At 36.2% G+C, this 20,322-nt stretch overlaps 1 protein-coding gene and 1 long non-coding RNA gene across 11 annotated transcripts in view; one reads left to right on the top strand and one right to left on the bottom strand.

The window, feature by feature from the left end:
* dsx (transcription factor doublesex) overlaps positions 1-20,322 on the top strand; it is a 243,409-nt gene that overhangs the window by 144,943 nt on the left and 78,144 nt on the right. The gene's annotated exons all lie outside the window — the stretch shown is intronic.
* The window catches only part of LOC149499891 (uncharacterized), a 266,141-nt gene continuing 255,822 nt past the window's right edge, over positions 10,004-20,322 (bottom strand). The window contains exon 2 of the long non-coding RNA XR_016325381.1: positions 10,004-10,373. This is a non-coding gene — a long non-coding RNA (uncharacterized LOC149499891). The remainder of the gene's footprint in view (positions 10,374-20,322) is intronic.

The following is a 20,322-nucleotide window of genomic DNA, read 5'->3' as shown; positions in this document are numbered from 1 at the left end:
TTTAACTTACAGTAACCTAATACCAATAATAATTATTATTATTTCTTTTTTATCTATTTTCGCACGTTGTTCTGATTTAGTAAAGTGTATGAGAATACATATTTTTTTCTCTTCAAATATATAATATCAATATCGTGAAATGACGGTTTATTTCACTATAATAAACTATTGACGGTGTCTTTGTCATCGTAAGTTATTCATAGAAATGTATATTTCGTCAACCCTAGCATCCGGCTGAGAGTTATGTGAACTCTTAAACTAAGATCGATCATAAAATAAGTTATTCAATTTAGTTCTGTAGAGGGGCGCTGAATAAACCGAAGATTATCCTTTAATCAGTGATCAATAGAATCGATAGATTAATATTCAAGTCATAATATTGACGTAGTTTTTAGTACATCGTAAAAAAGTTCCACGATAGTGAGTTAATAAAACGTAACCTTAAGCTTAAAATGCTGAAAACTTTAAGAACAACTACAAAAATTTTTGCGGTAGAAATATTGCTGATATGAAACTGTCAACTTTTGGCTTTGCCTGTAAGGGTGAAATTATATTAAAATGAAATTGTTTTTTGCTTGATATTATAATATTAAATATTAAACAACATATAATACACACAATAATCAAAAGCTTATTCAAGTGAAGTTTAAAATTAGAATATTCGTAAAGGTAATTTAAATAAAATAAGAAGAATTGCATCTTATAGTTTATTAAATATGTTTTGTGACACGGGATATGTCCGGTTTATTTGCAGTTCATTTCACGATTTTGCCTCCTTATCCTGTCTGATTTTCTCTTTCACCTTTTGTTTTGATCTCCTGTGTTATTAGTATCTACTCTTATTTTCCTCATTAAATAAACCTGTATTATAACAATACTTAATCTAACATTGGTAGGAAAGAAAATGTATAGAGTTGATTCTGAATAACAAAACCCGTTATTTTTGAAGTAAAAGCAAACTCGACAGAACCCTCAGAGATCTCGCATTTGTTTCAATAATAAACAGAATTAAATTTATGGAGCGATGACGTAAATAATAATAATAATGTTCTTGTTTTGTACACTTCGCTAAAGCAGAAACAATGATCGAGTGTGAGTCTTATTTTAAGAGATTTGCTTGTTCGCTTCGTTTCAGTGCTCACTGAACGAAATACTACATGCCAAGATTCGAGTTTGGCGCGAAAAGTTAAAATTAAATTTAATGTAAATACAAGTTAGTCAAAATCTTTGTAGAAGTTATTTTGCTTTCAGGTTCAACATAATATAAGCCGTTCTTTCTTTGTTGTTTTCTGGATTTATTTAATACTAGCTGACCCGGCAGACTTCGTAGTGCCTCATTCGATTTAAAAAAAGACCTAAACTTTTGTAAAAAATAAACTTAAAACAAACTAAAGGAATCCGTCCGACATCAAAGGAAAAACAAAATTGTTATTTTTATTTAATTACGAGCATTTTCATATTTATCTACCTTTTAAACCTTCCCTGGACTTTCACGAATAATTCAAGACCAAAATTAGCTAAATCGGTTCTCGAGTTTTAGCAAGACTAACGAACAGTAATCCATTTTTATATTTATAGATTATTATGCATATATTCTTAACCCCTTGGTTGAATGATATACATATAATATGTAAATGTGAAAACACTATTTTCACGGCGTCATAATATGCCATTTTTCGCTTTTTTCGTGACTATTGTATTATGTATTACGTAAAATTCGAATGCTTACGTATTTTTATTTATATATAGACCATAAAAAATAAACATTTAAAATGTATATATATTTTTGGAAAGAGTATAAAAAAAAACACAAAAGCAGGTTCGAGAACTTTGTAAAATGGTAATTTTAGCTTAACGACCGCTGGTAAGACTTTTTTTTTAAATGACAAACCGTTTATCCGATTAATCAGTACCAAATGCCACTAAATTAAAGAGATAAAGAGTCCTAAGCGCTCGGTAACGGCTTAGCGGCACCCTTTCCGCTGATGATATCCATGAGTAATCAAGGAATTCTTACCAATCAAGGATTTAAATAAATAAAAACCTAATATTTACGGGTGGTAGGACCTCTTGTGAGTCCGCACGGGTAGCTACTACCACTCTGCCTATATCTGCCGTGAAATAGCAATGCGTTTTGGTTTCAAGGGTGGGGCAGCCGTTGTAACTATACTGAGATCTTAGAACTCATATCTCAAGGTGGGTGGCGCATTTACGTTGTAGCTGTCTATGAGTTCCAGTGACCCCTTAACACCAGGTGGGCTGTCAGCTCGTTCACCAAACTAAGCAATAAAAACAAAACCAACTTACAACTAGCTCTATCTTAATTATTAAATGGCCCACTATTGTTGCTACAAATAATTGCGAACGTAACTTAAACAACCGAACCGTCATGTACCTACTTAACTTAAATAACGAAACGGCAAACGGAAATGTGACGTTGAAAATAATTAAAACTTATTAATTACCCCACCACTCCCGGTCGTAAAATCCACGCCTTGAGCCACTCGGGCGCTAGGTAATAAAAGAAGTTCTCTCCTTTTAGGACCTTTAAAAAACCTCGTTTCCAACGAATTTCGATGGCAGTAAAGCGTAGCTAGTTTTATGGGTTCTGTTTGCGGAGTAAGCCTTCGGAGGCGTGACTTCTTAGCTCGTTCACTACTTTGATTAGTTCCTGTAAACGCGGCTCTTAGTAATGCTGATCGTCTCGGCTTTATATCGCTAAGACGCAGCTCAAGTTTCAGACAATCTTTTTTTTTTCCTACCTATGCTGATAGCCTTGAGAGGCTATTTCAGCTTCACCCTAACGTTTGTAGGTGAGCTCACGGGGCTCAAACCGGAGAGATGCTAACACTGACCCTAGCAAGAGCAGTGCTTCGCAGAATCTACCACCGGATCGGAAACGCGACCCACTGAGAAGATCCGGCGAGAAACTCAGTGGGCTATTAGTAATACTGATCGTATCGGCTCTATGTCGCTAAGACGCAGCTCAAGTTTCATACAATCAGCTTGAAACGTGTACATAATGTGTAAACATATTGTAATTTACAACGAAATTAGCTGAATTATTTATTTACTGATTGTTACTCAGATGGGTGGACGAACTCACAGCCAACCTGGTGTTAAGTGGTTACTGGAATCCATAGACATATACAACGTAAATGCCGCCACCCACCTTGAGATATGAGTTCTAAGGTCTCAGTATAGTTACAACGACTGCCCCACCCTTCAAACCGAAACGCATTACTGCTTCACGGCAGAAACAGGCAGGGTGGTGGTACTTACCCGTGCGGACTCACAATACGTCCTACCACCAGTAAATTGCATTAAAAGTATTTTTATAGTTAGATAAAAAGAAATAATTCGTAGTTTTACTGTCAATAACAATAGTAAATCAGTCAATCGATTAACTTATAGGTATCCATTTCTCACATTACGACTTAAAGTCTCCCCAGACGTCTTGCAGAAGACTGTCAACGTTACTGTTCATAAAATAAGGACGATTTTGACTTACTTGATTTTGAGTGAACTCGTTCTCAAATCTATATAGAGCTTTGTGAGAGCATTGTAATGTAAATTAGTTAGGATTCGTAACATACTTACTTACTTTTAGAGCTTTCGATCGATTTGATGTGCTCCTTAGAGATTGTCACATTGAAATTTAGATTATATTAAAAATGAGTTTATGTGATAATAATTTGCTTGAAGACATTATAACAAAACACTCTTGTAATAATTTTGTTTGTGTAGAAGATTTCTTCTGATATATTTCATGGAACTTTTCTCCAGAAGTTGTTTAAATGTAATTAGAACATTAGTTTTACATAAATGGATTATGACTTCTAAATGTATAAGAAAAGTTTATTGGTGAATTTCTAACGTGATTTTAAAAGATTTGGTAACAATAAAATACATAAAACTACATTGGTAATTTGGAATACATTCCGAATTTAGATAATATTATGTTATGTTAACTTTTAATGTATTAGATAACCTATAAAGATACCGTATTGTGTGTCCTATAATAGTACTCCAATCTTTTCCTGTAGGTGTTAAAAGCAACTAAGAGATTCACTGGAAAACTGATAGCAGCATTCTCTGATTACTATAGCGGCATACTGCTATTGCATAGTTCTGCCGTTGAGAAAACATGCATTCTGATATACGATATAATGTTAGGGACGGTGGATTTTACATTTAGTGAGCTATACTTCGTTTTTTTACAGGACTCAAGTTGATTAAAAACAATTGACTGTAATTATATCGCAATTCAATAATGTATGTCAGTTAATTGTTGTGTGCACTGCGCTTATGTCTGTGTCCGTATGTTCTTCGAGTGTCCTTTTAAGCCATAGACACAGCCCACTGAGTTTCTCGCCGGATCTTCTCAGAGGGTCGCGTTTCCGATCCGGTGGTAGATTCTGCGAAGCACGGCTCTTACTAGGGCCAGTGCTAGCATCACTCCCGGTTTAAGACGCGTGAGCTCACCTACACGTCAAGGCGAAGCTGAAATAGCCTCTCAAGCTATAAGAATAGGTTATTTAAAAAAAAAAGAAGGGTGCTCTAGGTAGGAAGAATCTACCCCGATATCTACCACTTATGGAAGTTTTGAACCTAGTGGAATCTTTAATAGTAATTTATTCTTAAATTATTGGTTGTGGGACGTTTTGTGAGACCGCGCGGGCTGGTACGACCACACTGCCTACGGTGAAACATTAATGCGTTTCTTTTTGCAAGGAAGGTCAGCCATCGTACTGTAAAAATGTCACTTAGAATTCATGCTTAAAGGTGGGTGGTGGCATTTACGTTGAATTAAAAAATAAACTAAAAATATCCCTTTTGTCTCATCAGACCTGTAAAAACAATTACAACTTACAATGCAACTTACAACAATTAAAACATGCGAAGCGTTTATAAAATTGCTTACATTGTTCGTGTGTAAATAACCATTTCGCTTTACTTTCCCCAACGACCCGTTACGCTTCAACGCATTCAGCACGCTAAGCTTTCAAAGTGCAAATGTACACCGATCAAGGCTAATTGTATTTATGTTATTCTGTACGATGCAAGTCGTTACGACGTTGTGGTATTGAGAGAACTTATGTTTTTTTTTTTAAATAAATAATGATACAAAACTCATCTGCAATGTTTTGATTTGATAGTTTTTAAATTTCGGTTTTTGCGAGTCGTAGAATTAATTAAGCTTAAATATTTTTTTAAGGTTCAATTTTGCGTTTTTTATTTAAATTGTCATCAAACTCCTCAGTATCGTGCAGTCATATTGCGACCGCCATCATCGCCGCGGCTTAACTCGAGATAGTGAATTTAGCGTGTCACTTGTTTTTTTGACACAATTGTCATATAATGTCTATTTAATTTGATAATTTGTACGCGAATCGAAATATTATTCATTATTTTGTCCAAGATCAAGAAAAAAATTACGATCTTAGTTTTTGCTTGCCTTTATACAATATTATGGGCTATGGGTTATATTGAGTTTCAAATTACAGTGCAACCTCAATATAAAAAATTGGAAGAAAACAAGTAAATATTCGTTATATCAAGTAATTCGGTGAACTGGGGTTTTTTATATTAAGGTAGACCAACCTGTCTACCGTTATAACGAGGTAAAAAAAATAGTTTTATTCACCTCAACATGACGTACTCATTTTGTTATAGCACACAACTGGTACTAATCAATGATAACACATTTTTATCAAATTACTGTATGTATTTTCTATTTAAAAACAATTAGGTATGTAACAATTTTTCTCAAACCTGTCGAGATTGATTCACATACTACGGCATTAAGGGTCATATTGGTGGGAATGTTATGTACAGGTTTTGGGTTGACGAAGTTCGTTAATTAGAGGTATTTAAACTTTTTTTTATAGTAGAAAGTTCATTATGGAGAGGTTTTTCGAAAGAAATCTTCGCAATGTTAAAGTATTTTTTACATTGACTCTTATTCTCTTATTCAAGGGCATAAAAAAGAATTTATTAAATAAAGGACGTCGTTATATTAAGGTTGCACTGTATTTTATTTATAATCAATCATTATATAGCGTATAATGCAATAACATTATTGAAATATATAATAGTACCTAGTCAGGTCATAAATTCTGTCACAAATTTAATGTAAAATAATTGAAACAAGTTTATTCATTACTAGCGACCCGCCCTCGCTTCGCTTCGGAACATTAAAACACAAATGAAACCAAAAAAATAATATTAAAAAAAAATAAAAAAAAAAGTAGCCTATGTTCATCAGGGACAATGTCGGCTTCTAATGGAAAAAGAATTTTTCAAATCGGTCCAGTAGTTTCGGAGCCTATTCGAAACAAACAAACAAACAAATCTTTCCTCTTTATAATATTACTATAGATGTAACCATTCATATACCAAAATGAACTTAACAAAACATAGATTCTTATGACACTAAAGTTTATTCAAAATGACCTCCGTGATTTTGAATACAGGCCTTCAATCTGCGCGGCCAGTCGTCTATCGCAGCACGAACGAGGTCCATGTCAATATCGGCGGCTGCCTTAATCAAGGATGTCTTGAGTGACTCCAAATTGGGATGAGGCTTTGAGCACGCCTTTTCCTCCAAGTGTTGCCATATCTTGTAATCTAATGGATTCAAATCTGGACTGGAGGAGGGCCAGTCTTCGTGCCGGACTAAGTCGATTTCACGCGCCGCCAGCCAGTCTTGTGTGCTCTTCGCTCTATGAGCTGGCGCCGACTCTTGTTGGAATACCCAGTGCCTGTTATTGAACATGGTATGAGAAACAGGTTCCACAAGGTTCGTCAGGACTGTATTTTGATACACAACTGCATTCGTTTTTACACCTTTCTCACAAAAATGTACCTCTGTTAAGCCCCTATAAGAAACTCCCAACCATACCATGAGCGAGGATGGAAAATGACCTCGTTGGACATGCGGAATACGGTTGCTCGCTTCTTCACTACTGTGTGCGTACACCTTATCATTTTGTTTGTTGTAGCTCTCTTCTACGGTAAAAATTTTTTCATCCGAAAAAAGAATTTCCCGATATTTTTTTCCCGCGTACCGCTTCAACAAAGCGCGGCATCTCTTCAGTCTCAGGTCCATTAGACGAGCATTCAAACGATGTCCTGTTTTTCTTCGATATGCCCGAAGCCCTAAGTCTTCATTTAACACCCTTTTCACCGTGGTTCTGCTTAACCCCATCTGAAGGGCCAACAGTTTCTGCTTACGTTTGGGATTTCTTTGAATTCGCGCCTTCACAGCTTTTATCACTGCTGGAGTCCTAACAGACCGAGGGCGACCACTTCTTGACCTGTCATCTACACTAGAGTCTTCATTGTATCGTTTGATGGTACGATAAACGAATCTTTTGGTTATATTCAAATTTTTCAGTATGTTAAAAATTTGAATTGGCGCGTAACCGCAACGATGCAACGCAATAACTGCAATACGGTCTTCTTCAAGCGTCCACTCCATATTTAAAGATGAGTAAAATTCTAAAATTCTATACATTTTTATTTTCACGAACAATTCGAAATTCGAATTCAATAAACTTTTTTGTGTCCAGCATTCTAAAAGAAAAGTTTTTACTGTGTGACAATACTTATGACCTGACTAGTTATATTCATTTTTAGGAACGTCTCGAACACAGTATTTTTTGTCGTATATTAAAGAGTTTAATTTCCCTTAATATACAAAATTATACTATCATTATAAAACTAAATAAGAGATATTTTTATTTTTAAAAACATTGCTTAAACTGTAAGCATTTTGAGTACTACGAGTACATTTCGTGAAACAGATTCAAAATACTAGATACAGCACATTTTTATATCGATGATGCAATAAGGTTATTTATTCTTAAACATTTTCGTATCTTTGGGCAGCTAATGACAGGGTTGCCGCGAGGTGCCGCATTAAATCATAATTAATATGTCGCTACCGATTTGAATGTGAAATGTGTTATAAATTTTCGCATCGAACATCGAATCGATTTTTAATTAATCGTATTTATATCGGACGATTGCGTTCGAAATCTAAAATGAAATTAAAAAGAGATATGCAATGCTTTATTTTCGATTTCGGTATGTTTAGTGTCAATTAACTGAAGCACAAGCCGTTTAATATTCATGTATTTATTTTCTACTGGCGGCCCGCTCCGGCTCCGCTCTGGTCCTTAACAAAAATTTCAACGATATTTGTCGTTGTTTTATTTTTTTAAATAAAAAAACACTTATTGGGACATAATTACAATAGTTAGACAAATATGATGTCGTGACACTTTTTGTAATAAAATTAATAATGTGTTCTACAAAGTCGTAGTACATTATTTTATTCTATCATCAATAGTTTTCGCAAGGCACGCAACATAAAGAATATTTTAGGTAATTTTTTTAAACATTGGGTTACATTATTGGAGTTTCAGTAAGGATTCCTAATTTTTTTGAAAATACAATAAATATAGCCTACGTCACCCGGTGATAGTGTAGCTTGCCAACAATAAAATATTTTTTTTTAATCGGTTCAGTAGTTTCGGAGCCAATTCAATACAAACAAACAATCAAATCTTTCCTTTTTATAATATTAAGTATAGATTTAGACGATACTTTTTGAACGATTTTTAGTTGAATTTAAATTTTTACAGAAATAGATAGAGGAAGAGTGAGCATACTTTATTGCACACCAAACACAATTAGCAATAATAACATTATAAGCGATTTACGTACCAGTTTTGTTGTTTGAAAATCTTCATGTTTAAAACTGTATATATAGACAATGAAGCTGGAGATAATTCATAACGTTCTACCTTGAACCCCATTGCCACTACGTAGACAAGTTAACAAGACGATCAATAATTATTCCGCATATATTTGCGGTAGGCAGCGGCTTGGCTCTGCCCCTGGCATTGCTGAAGTCCATGGGCGACGGTAACCACTCACCATCAGGTGGGCCGTATGCTCGTCTGCCTACAAAGGCAATAAAAAAAAAACTAAAACTTAAACTCAAAAAACAAAATACTCATAACTTAGAACAAGACTAGAAGAAACACCTCATTTTACTGAAGCAGTGCTTGCTGGTAGTGAGATAATAAAGACAACAACCAGTAATAACTATATTTAAGCCCTTTCATTCGTTCGAATCGTGACCACTCCGAGAATGCTAAACTGCCCACCTACTTTTCGAACTGAAGTGTACTGTATAGGCCGAGCTTGCATCATTTTAAATGATGAAATGTAAGTATTACCACTCTGGAATAGATTTTAGGCAATACATTTTTTTAATAAATACGCCGAAACTAGTGGGAGCATTGCTGGAAGCGTGCTTTAAAAATACATTGACTTATCCACCAAAACTAAAAACTACTTTTTTTTTTATTGCTTAGAATGGTGGACGAGCTCACAGCCCACCTGGTGTTAAGTGGTTACTGGAGCCCATAGACATCCACAAAGTAAATGCGCCACCCACCTTGAGATATGAATTCTAAGGTCTCAAGTATAGTTACAACGGCTGCCCCACCCTTCAAACCGAAACGCATTACTGCTTCACGGCAGAAATGGGCAGGGGCGGTGGTACCTACCCGTGCGGACTCACAAGAGGTCCTACCACCAGTAATTACGCAAATTATAATTTTGCGGGTTCGATTTTTATTACACGATGTTATTCCTTCACCGTGGAAGTCAATCGTGAACATTTGTTGAGTACGTAATTTTTTTTATTTTTGATTGCTTCGATGGGTGGACGAGCTCACAGCCCACCTGGTGTTAAGTGGTTACTGGAGCCCATAGACATCTACAACGTAAATGCGCCACCCATCTTGAGATATAAGTTCTAAGATCTCAGTATAGTTACAACGGCTGCCCCACCCTTCAAACCGAAACGCATTACTGCTTCACGGCAGAAATAGGCAGGGTGGTGGTACCTACCCGCGCGGACTCGCAAGAGGTCCTACCACCAGTATTTCATTAGAAAAATTGGTACCCGCCTGAGATTCGAACACCGTTGCATCGCTCAACACGAATACATCGGACGTCTTATCCGTTAGGCCACGACGACCAGAAAGTTGTTCCTATTTCTAATAATAATCCAATCAGTGGACACACCCGGCTCACTGTATTCCATATCCATCTAAATAGGTTGTCAATAATAATAATAATAATTGGTCCCTAAAAGCCTCTCAAAACATCTCGAGAGGCTTGGTCTCAACAAAAAGTCGGTGGTGGCCCAAATGCAAAAAGCAGTCTTGCTCGACAATGCCCGTATAGTTCGCCGGTTTCTCTCCCAATAGTCCCTAACGCTCCGGCCGATTGTTGCCCACCTCGCCGGAGTGTGTCCTGCCGTCTTCCCAGGCGTGGCAGTGTTTAATACACTATAATAATAAAAACGCTTTTCAAATAAAGATCCTCTGATCTGATTCATTTAAGCCATGTTCGCCTCTTAACGGTCGCAACGGAAATAAACGGTCGTACCACATCGCGAAACCTAAATTAAACTAAAATATATTTAACACCTCTCGAGCTTATTTCTTATTAAAAACCGAACCTGTATATCTGAACCTGTTTTTTTACGCACAGCCATCGCGTATTCCGGCTCGGAGGACAACCAATGCTTTGAGAAATGCGGATTCCAAACTTATGTCCCGAATCGGGTCGGTAGCTCGCCTGTCAAACGTGACTTAGCGAAACGGTGTATATATCTATATATTAATACGTGAAGCAAAAACTTTGTATCCCTTTTTACGAAAATTGCGCGAACGGAGGAGTATGAAATTTTCCACACTTATAGAGAAGAAGTGCACAATGCTAATTTTTTTTTTAAATAATGCATAAATGATATATTAAATCAATAAAGAAAACATTATACACACTACATATCATGTATTTTACGCACACACGCATGCATACAATTTATTGTCAAACTTTTGTTCTTGACGTCTGTTGCCAAATTGAGAATAGATTAAATATTGTTTGTCTTTGATCATATTTTTTATGGTGTAGTCTTGGCGAAATTTGTGATTATAGAAGTATAAAATACAATCATAATAGTGTACAAACTTACAATTCCAATTAATTATAGTCGAATTTCGACTACTGCGGGACCTCTAGTAAAACTAAAAACACGTCGGACAGTAAAATATTAGTTAAAAAAACCGCACCGAGAGAAATTACAGGTCTGCGATTGGCTGCCAATATAAAGGGAATTAATGACAGCTGTTGTAATAAACCGGTGGCATTTTAATAAAATAATAGCAACGCTTTTAAATGCTGTTTTCTCAATTGTTGTTTTTTTAGATTCAATTTTAAATGTAGTAACATTCACAATATCGTTTCCAATCATGTCACGTATGATCATCTTGCATATCAATAAAAGGACTGTCTCAAAATATTCTCAGATCATAGAGTCCAAGGAATTAGATCGGTTTTCGTTCTTACCGTTCCAATTTCCAAATCGCGATGTCGTCAACGCTATAAGCCTGCAAACAAATTGTTTAGTAGAAAGAAACATTTGTTTAAAATATTATCTTCTTTAGTAGTTATCAAAGATGGCATGAATAAATGTAATTAGTCGCCCGTAACTTAATATTGACACCTTGGCCTTCAAAGGCGATCTGACACACTTTCACCTTAGAGATTCTGAGGATTTTTTAATTCAGGGAAAAAATGATTTTGATCGGCAACATACACAGCATATGAATAAACTTTTGATTCATATACATATAAACAAAAAACCACCTTATTAAGCAAACTTATCATTCAAAAAAAAACAATATAAGCCTGCAAGTTTGATAGACGAATAAAAAATACAATAATTTTTAGTATTAACAATATCTCGCATACAATGTGAGATAGTCATTATCGCTCGCAACAAGTTATTTGACGTATTAATACTGTTTGCTCCCGTGCGTACCGACACATGCAGGTGTATACAATGTAATATTAAAATAACCTTGAAGACAACATAGCACTAGGAACACGCTAATAGAATAAACGAAATACGAGCTATAGATATAAGTGTATATATATTTTGTAATTTATTTATTTGATTTTATCTTATCTTATACTTTTAAACGAGCAATTCTCGTATATTAATATATATGTATATAATCTGAATCTCGGAAACGGCTCCAATGATTTTCATAAAATTTAATATACAGGGGATTTCGGGGGCGATAAATCGATCTAGCTACGATTTATTTTCAGAAAATGTTGTTTTATTCGTGTTTTCAATTATCAACTTTTCTCTATCGATCATCTATTAGCGAATAATAATACTATTTTTCTTAATTGAGGGCAACTAACCGCTTTAAAACACAACAAGATGGCGTTATAAAAAAAAAACGAGCAAAGCTCGGTCATCATCTGTTAAATCTTTATTTCGCGTATAACGAAATAAAAGTAGAAAGAAGCGTAATAAAATGAAGTTGATTAAATCGAATAATTATTTTGATCGTGATTAAAGGATGTGATTGCAGGAAAACGTGTGTTATGAAATTAAATGGCGGCGTGGTGTTAGCCATTCACGCGGCCAATGATCGGAGGCGCTGGAGGGACATTACAGGGAGTAAAATCCTGTCGAAATATGATGGTCATGACCTTCAGCAGTGAGGAAACGATGCGAGGACGAGGTGTCGGTCTGGAATAGCACCATCCCAACTCTAGCGGCTCTGTTTCTTTGTATTCAATACAATAGTCCATGATGTTTCGGGTTTAGCTCATGAACCATCAGCTTATGGACGGGCTCGCGTTGTTTCAAAATACTTGTATATTTCATACAATATTACACGACAGTTAAAACGAAACAAGACCAAATATTCTTAGTTATTAATAAAAACTAAAAACGTGTCTACAAGTACACAAATGTCCAGGTCACCGTCCTCGTCGAACCCGTCGCTTGCGAAGGGCTCGACGAGTGGATTAACCCACTGAGTTTCTCGCCGGATCTTCTGCGTGGTTCGCGTTTTCGATCCGGCGGTAGATTCCGCGAAGCACTGCTCTTGCTAGGGCCAGTGTTAGCAACACTCTCGGTTTGACCCCGTGAGCTCACCTACACGTCAAGGAGAAGCTGAAATAGCCTCTCAAGGCTATCAGCATAGGCAGGGACAAAAAATATAACAAATGTTGTCTTAGAGAAATCAAAAGAGAAGTTCTTAACGTTTGATAGGTACAGTACGAGTATTCACAAAGGTCAAGTTCAAAAATAGACGCAAATACACAGGAAGCGCATTGTTGCGAGCTAAATAAACTGTTCTCATGCAATATGCAGGGAACGTGCAATATCTAGAGCGCTGATGAATAACGATAACATATTGTACGATCTCATATTGCTATTCAATTTTGTACGAAGATAAAACTTATTGTTCCTTTTTTTTGTAGCATACCTCACGCGAAGATAAAATGTTTTCAATTTTTTTTTTTTTTATTGCTTTTATGTGGGGACGAGCTCAAAGCCCACCTGGTGTTAAGTGGTTATTGGAGCCCATAGACATCTACAACGTAAATGCGCCACACACCTTGAGATGTAGTTCTAAAGTCTCAGTATAGTCACAACGGCTGCCCCACCCTTCAAACCGAAACGCATTACTGCTTCACGGCAGAAATAGGCGGGGCGGTGGTATCTACCCGTGCGGACTCACAAGAGGTCCTACCACCAGTAATTACGCAAATTATAATTTTGCGGGTTTGATTTTTATTGCACGATGTTATTCCTTCACCGTGGAAGTCAATCGTGAACATTTGTTGAGTACGTATTTCATTAGAAAAATTGGTACCCGCCAGCGGGATTCGAACACCGGTGCATCGCTCGATACGAATGCACTGGACGTCTTATTTAGGCCACGACAAAGTTACAAACTTTGACTGTAATTACAAGATGTCATAACGTTTATGTACAATTGTTTGTACTAATTTTTGAATTTAGATTGTCTATTTGTTAATCTGAAAATTCAAAATACTAACTTGAGACTGGCTTGTGGTCTTCAAATCGTTTTTTTTTTTCATCATAAAAGTTCTCCACTGCATTGACGCCCGAAAAAAACAAAAGATAAATAATCGTTGATTTTATTATAATCGCTGCGGTAATATGTTAAACTTGTAAATATACACAGAAAAATCAAAACAATTCATTTGACTTTTGGGAGTTCTAAAAATCATTTATTTTTTGGTGTTCTAATTTCACGCCTGTGCGTAAGTTTTCATGACTTAGCACGTCCAATAGTGAATTCAAATTTGATAAATCGAATTTTCTAAGTATATGATATCTTCTTCTATGTCAACTTAAACTATTATTCACTAGATCTGATTTGACGCCCAAGTGGAAAGAAACGTTAAAAAAAGCCTTTGTCACTGAAGACAGAAGTTAGAAAGACCGTAGTAGTAGGTACATAGTTTTTTCTTTTACGCCAATCACAACATTTCTAGCGCTCTAAATATGTTTTCTGACAATATACTTTTAATTATTGCTTAGAATAGTAGACGAGCTCACAGCCCACCTGGTGTTAAGTGGTTACTGGAGCCCGTAGACATCTACAATGTAAATGCCGCCACCCACCTTGAGATATGGGTTCTAAGGTCTCAGTATAGTTACAACGGCTACCCCATCCTTCAAACCGAAACGCATTATTGCTTCACGACTGAAATACGCAGGGTGGTGGTACCTACCCGTGCGGACTCACAAGAGGTTCTAAAACCAGTATTCTGTACCGCGAGGGCATGGCACATGGGCACAGAGGATCTTAGAGCTAAGCATTCTCTAGAACTGATTACCCAGTCGATAAAATTCATAATATACCAAACTTTAATTCAGTACAACAGTAAGGTATGTTTCTAAAGTTATTGTATTGAAAACTAAATACAATTCAGCTTCAATTTGTATCTGCGATGGATATTTAATGTTGAACAGCAGAAGAGCATTGATAAAATAAAACGCGTTAAATATAAGTGCGTCCAATAATTGACAGTTAAAAATACAAGTTTCAGCAGAAAAATTCTTAAAAATAACATAAAAGTTTATTGCTCGACGAGGCGGGATATGGCAACATTGTAATGCTTAGCACAAATGCGTATTATTTAGTATTCGATTCGTATGACCAGTTTGTAATGTCTTTGGTGCATTTTTATATGTTTTGAAATTATCACAGGTAGTAAAGCTAAGTAGGTCGGCTTAATTAATAAATATTTTACTAACAGCTGTGCGAAAATCTATATATATAAAAATGAATTGCTGTTCGTAAGTCTCGCTAAAACTCGAGAATGGCTGGACCGATTTGGCTAATTTTGGTCTTGAATTATTTGTGGAAATCCAGAGAAGGTTTAAAAGGTAGATAAATATGAAAATGCTCGGAATTAAAAAAAAACAGCAATTATGTTTTTCCTTTGGTGTATCCCCCGTCGGACGGATTCCTTTTGTTTGTTTTAAGTTTATTTTATACAAAAGTTTAGGTCTTTTATTTATCGATTGAGGCACTATGAAGTCTGCCGGGTCAGCTAGTAAATTAATAAAAAGTTAAAACATTACGAATGGAAAGTCTTATGTTGTTGGTTATGTCCTAAATAGATAAGCGGTACGTAAAAAATGCGAATTTTTATTTTGGTTTGAAGAATAAGTCTTTACTTAAAAAATTATCCTTTTATCATACTGGCCATTTGAAACGTAATTTATTTATGGCTGGTAATAAATCCAAAATTCAAATTAATTTAATTTAAAAGATATAGAATTCTATTTTCAAATTCAGTCATTTGATTGTTGGTTACTGTTTTTTTATTATTATATTTGTATCTTATTCATCAATATGGACACGATAAAAATACGATTAATTATGGCATGGGAGTTCCGTCGCTGTAGTAATAACGAACAACTGGCTCAAACATTAATTATTTGTAAATAATACAATACTCGAGAGGTAATACAGAATATGCCTCTGAAGAAATTGATAGCTCCCGCGCACATAATTCTTCAAAAAGGACATTGAAACATTACCAGATGCTATCAGAGATGCGTCCAAACTTTGTATAGATATTTTGAACGATAGAAACAAAAACATTTTTTTTATAAGATTTAAAAAATTACTTGTAACTTTTTGTACACTAAATGGCAATTTTGTAGATAAAGACCTTATAATGTACGACATTTATGACTCTGACATTAATATTGAGCTATTTACTCTAGATTTGGCAGATGCCGTTTTTTGTTTTATTATTAGTACAAATGATGTCATGTCAAATGATTTTTACTTATTGTCATTCATACGTATATACCCTGTTTATTTTAATACATGTTGCTTAATTTCCCATTCTATTTCCCAATGAAAGATTGTACTACCTACTTAAAGAAATAACATATCAATTAGTAGCTGAACCATTTATTTTACTGTATTAACATTTAAATTTTGAAGTCGATCGAAAATTATCATGATAAAAATACAACAAACCCGATAAGCAAGTGAATACTGGTTTAACGTTTAGAAAAAGGCGAATTCTTACTCTGGGGCCGGTATCAGTGTCAACTTTCAAGGTACTCTTACATTGTAAGCGTTCAATGAACTTGCGGAACCGCTCTCGTCCAGTCTTGTTTGCACCGTAATACACTTATCGAGACCCCTGCGGACATTTATATATATATTTTCTTTTTATTGCTTAAATGGGTGGACGAGCTGACAGCCCACCTGGTGTTAAATGGTTACTGGAGCACATAGACATCTACAACGTAAATGCGCCACCCACCCTGAGATATAAGTTCTAATATCTCAGTATAGTTACAACGCCTGCCCCACCCTTCAAACCGAAACGCATTACTGCTTCACGGCAGAAATAGGCAGGGCGGTGGTACCTACCCACGCGGACACACAAGAGGTCCTACCACCAGTAAATACACACAAATACAAATATACACTTTTATTTAGTTTATTATTATTATTTATTGACTTTTTTCTTTCTAGTCGTACTCTTGACAGAGTGGTCGTGGTCATGCATCAGTCGGATCCTGCGATATCGGTGCTCTCGCGATGCGACGCCATGTGGCACGATGTTTCGCAGAGTGAGAGCAATTATTTATGCTGGAGTGAGTCCACAGATTTTATGAGGACGGTCCAACGGGTTAGAGATCTTTTGCCCTCGACTTTTCCTTGCACCACCAACCGCTCAATGGAGTCCTCATTACGTGTGACGTTCCTAAAGAACTTGAGGATTCGGATTTGGACTGTTGAATTGTATTGACTAGATACGCTGAAATAATTGGAAATCGTGCTTACTATTTTGAGAGTCATTCTTCATCTTTCTGCCTACATTCCAAAAAGCCGAGTCGGCGGCCAGTTGTGCGTTTTGAGAGTTCTTTTGCCTATCTAACACGACCGTAGGCCAGTGCAAGATAAATCATGATGCAAATTTATGGGAGGTTTAAATTTATAAATAATTTAACAGGTATTGTAATGTAAGAAAGTACTGATCATAGATTGAGTTGGTTGAGTTTGCATTCCAGTATCTTCTGCTAAATAACCAGTCTAAAAACAAAATTTTATTACTGGTGGTAGGACATCTTGTAAGTCCGCGCGGCTAGGTACGACCACCCTGTTTATTTCTGCCGTGAAGCAGTAATGCGTTTCGGTTTGAGGGTGGGACAGCCGTTGTAACTATACTTGAGACCTTAGAACTTATGTCTCAAGGTGGGTGGCGCATTTACGTCGTAGATGCCTATGGACTCCAGTAACCACTTAACACCAGGTGGGCTGTGAGCTCGTCCACCTATCTATGCAATAAATAAATAAATGTTAGGGTCTTCCTAAAACTTTGACTCCAACTGCTAGTCAAACTCTGACCCTATAGTACATAAGTCACGGTCACTAGACTAATGCGACGATCGAAATCCGCAAATGGTTATTATGAATGATCATCATCATCATCATCATCATCATCATCATCATCATCAACAGCCCACAGTCGTCCACTACTGGACGTAGGCCTCTCCCAATCTACACCACTGAGCCCGGTCTGCGGCTCTCCTCATATCCACTTCTTGCCGGCCACCGTACGGAGGTCATCGCACCATCTAGCCAGGGGGCGTCCCACGTTACGTCTTCCGCTGCGCGGGCTGGGCGGCGTTCGGCAAAATGCGTGGAGTCTTTTCATCGCACATACCACAGTGCCTGAAAAAAAAAAAACTTGAATGATACCCCAAGTGAATGTCATTTAATGTATGGTCGTTGAAAATCGTGCTTACGTAACATTAGTGTACATTAAAAACATTGTAGTAGATGTCTTCAATTAAAACTACACATACAATGTGTGAATCACTGATAACATGTTAAAAATCACAACAGACCGGTCGCGTGATCGCGGCCCGTACGTACGCTCGACTCACAAACCGGCGCTTAGCAACCGGCTTTGTTTTCATTACTACGGAATTCTTCAAATTAAGTAGCGTGCGACTTTCAACATTGTTGTTAGTCGTGTAACAGAACAGAGATCCAAAGTCAAGGCCGTCGCGACAATGTTGTGCCGGCCTACTTACTCCCCTGATACACTGACTCATTCACCCGACCCGTCTGTGTATAACAATGTTGCTTTTTTTTTTTTTTGTAAGTCACAAGTCGTTGACACCGAACGTAATGATGCTCCAATGTAAATATTAATTTGTTTACATTAACAAAATGAATGCATTCACGTTCTATTTGCTGGGTAATGTTTGATTGTTAACGCATCTTATGTGTGCGATTCTGTTTTGACGTGGTTTATTGCGCGTGTGAAGTACTTACTAGCTTGCATTAAAGAATTGTGAAGTCTAATTTACGTCTACGATATGATTTAATAATATAGTTCAATATTTTTGTTGCTATAAATGGCGCCTTCGGTTCAGTATTGTGTAATGGCTATCATTTCTTTTAAACCGAAACTCTTGATTGCTTCGTGGCAGAAATAGGAAGGATGGTTGTACCCTCTCCACAAACAATAGGCAGCGGCTCGGCTCTGCCTCTAGCATTGTTGAAGTTCATGGGCGACGGTAACCACTCACCATTAGGTGGGCCGTATGCTCGTCTGCCTACAAGGGCAATAAAAGAAAAAAAACGACCAAAATTCGCAAAAATACTACCATCGGCAAATGTCCTTTGGGATATGTGGAGTGGTACCATTCCACGCCGACATACACAGCAAAGTCATTTTATGTAAGCATTTATGTCTGTAAATCTTTATCTACGTCCATCATCAACGGTATTTGAATGTTTTTAATGTTTGAGACGAGTTCAATCCCCTAGATCAGTGATTCTCAACCACTGTTCCGCGGCACTTTTGTGTGCCGCCAAATTTTGCGAATATATAATAATGTTAATATTATTAAATGATATCATTTTAAAAGAAAAATATTTTAAACATGAATATATGTATATTTAAATCCACAAAAAAAAATTATAGTATATTTTAGTTTATTTCGTATATTAAAAATTTTTGATAAACTATTTATGCAGTGTGTTGTAGTAAGTAAATAATTTTTATCTTTTTTTTTGTGTGCCGCCAAATTTTGAAATCGTTAAATATGTGCCGCAACAAAAAAAGGTTGAGAATCACTGCTCTAGATGTATCTCCTTAAAATTCTGTTTGTGTAAAAAAAATCACTTTTATTTTATGTAAAAGGGTAAACAATCTTATGGCTCACCTAATGTGAAGTGATTACTGGAGCCCGTGGACTATATGAATGCCTTCATTCACCTTAAAATACGAGATATTTTCTGCCTGAATGGGTAGGATTGTGGTAACCTGTGGTGGTGGATTAACATAAGTATAATCTTCTGTTATTTGTTACCACACTTTACTACGAAATGGATCTATACTAATATTATAAAGTTGAAGAGTTTGTTTGTTTGTTTGAACGCGCTAATCTCAGGAACTACTGATCCGGTTTGAAAAATTCTTTCAGTGTCATTCTTTCAGTGGCTATATGTCATCCCGCTAAGACCAATAAAGAACGCTAGTCTACCCTTTCGAACAAAAAAAAAAGAAAAAATAATTATCAGAATCGGTTCAAGCATTCTCGAGAAATCGTTAAACACACATAGATAAAAAATGGTGGTCGAATTGATAACCTCTTCTTTTTTTAAGTAGGTTAAAAATCGTGATTTTGGTACCTTAAATGGCTTCTAACATTCTATTATTCAAAAATATTTTCACTTTCCACGTAAATGAAGTCGGGGGTAAAATTTAGCATTATACCAAAGTAACTACATATTCCACGCGGACGAATTCGCGGGCAAAAGCTAGTCAGTTATAAAATGTTACATTTAGAAAGTATGAGAGTCTCTTAAGCCTTGTTCGCACTAGGCGAGTATTTAGTCG

This window comes from Bombyx mandarina, chromosome 25 (genome assembly GCF_030267445.1).
Source record: "Bombyx mandarina strain Sakado chromosome 25, ASM3026744v2".
NCBI classification, from domain to species: Eukaryota; Metazoa; Arthropoda; class Insecta; order Lepidoptera; family Bombycidae; genus Bombyx; species Bombyx mandarina.
The sequence above is the reverse complement of the archived record's forward strand: the minus strand, read 5'-3'. Positions and strand labels throughout refer to the sequence as shown.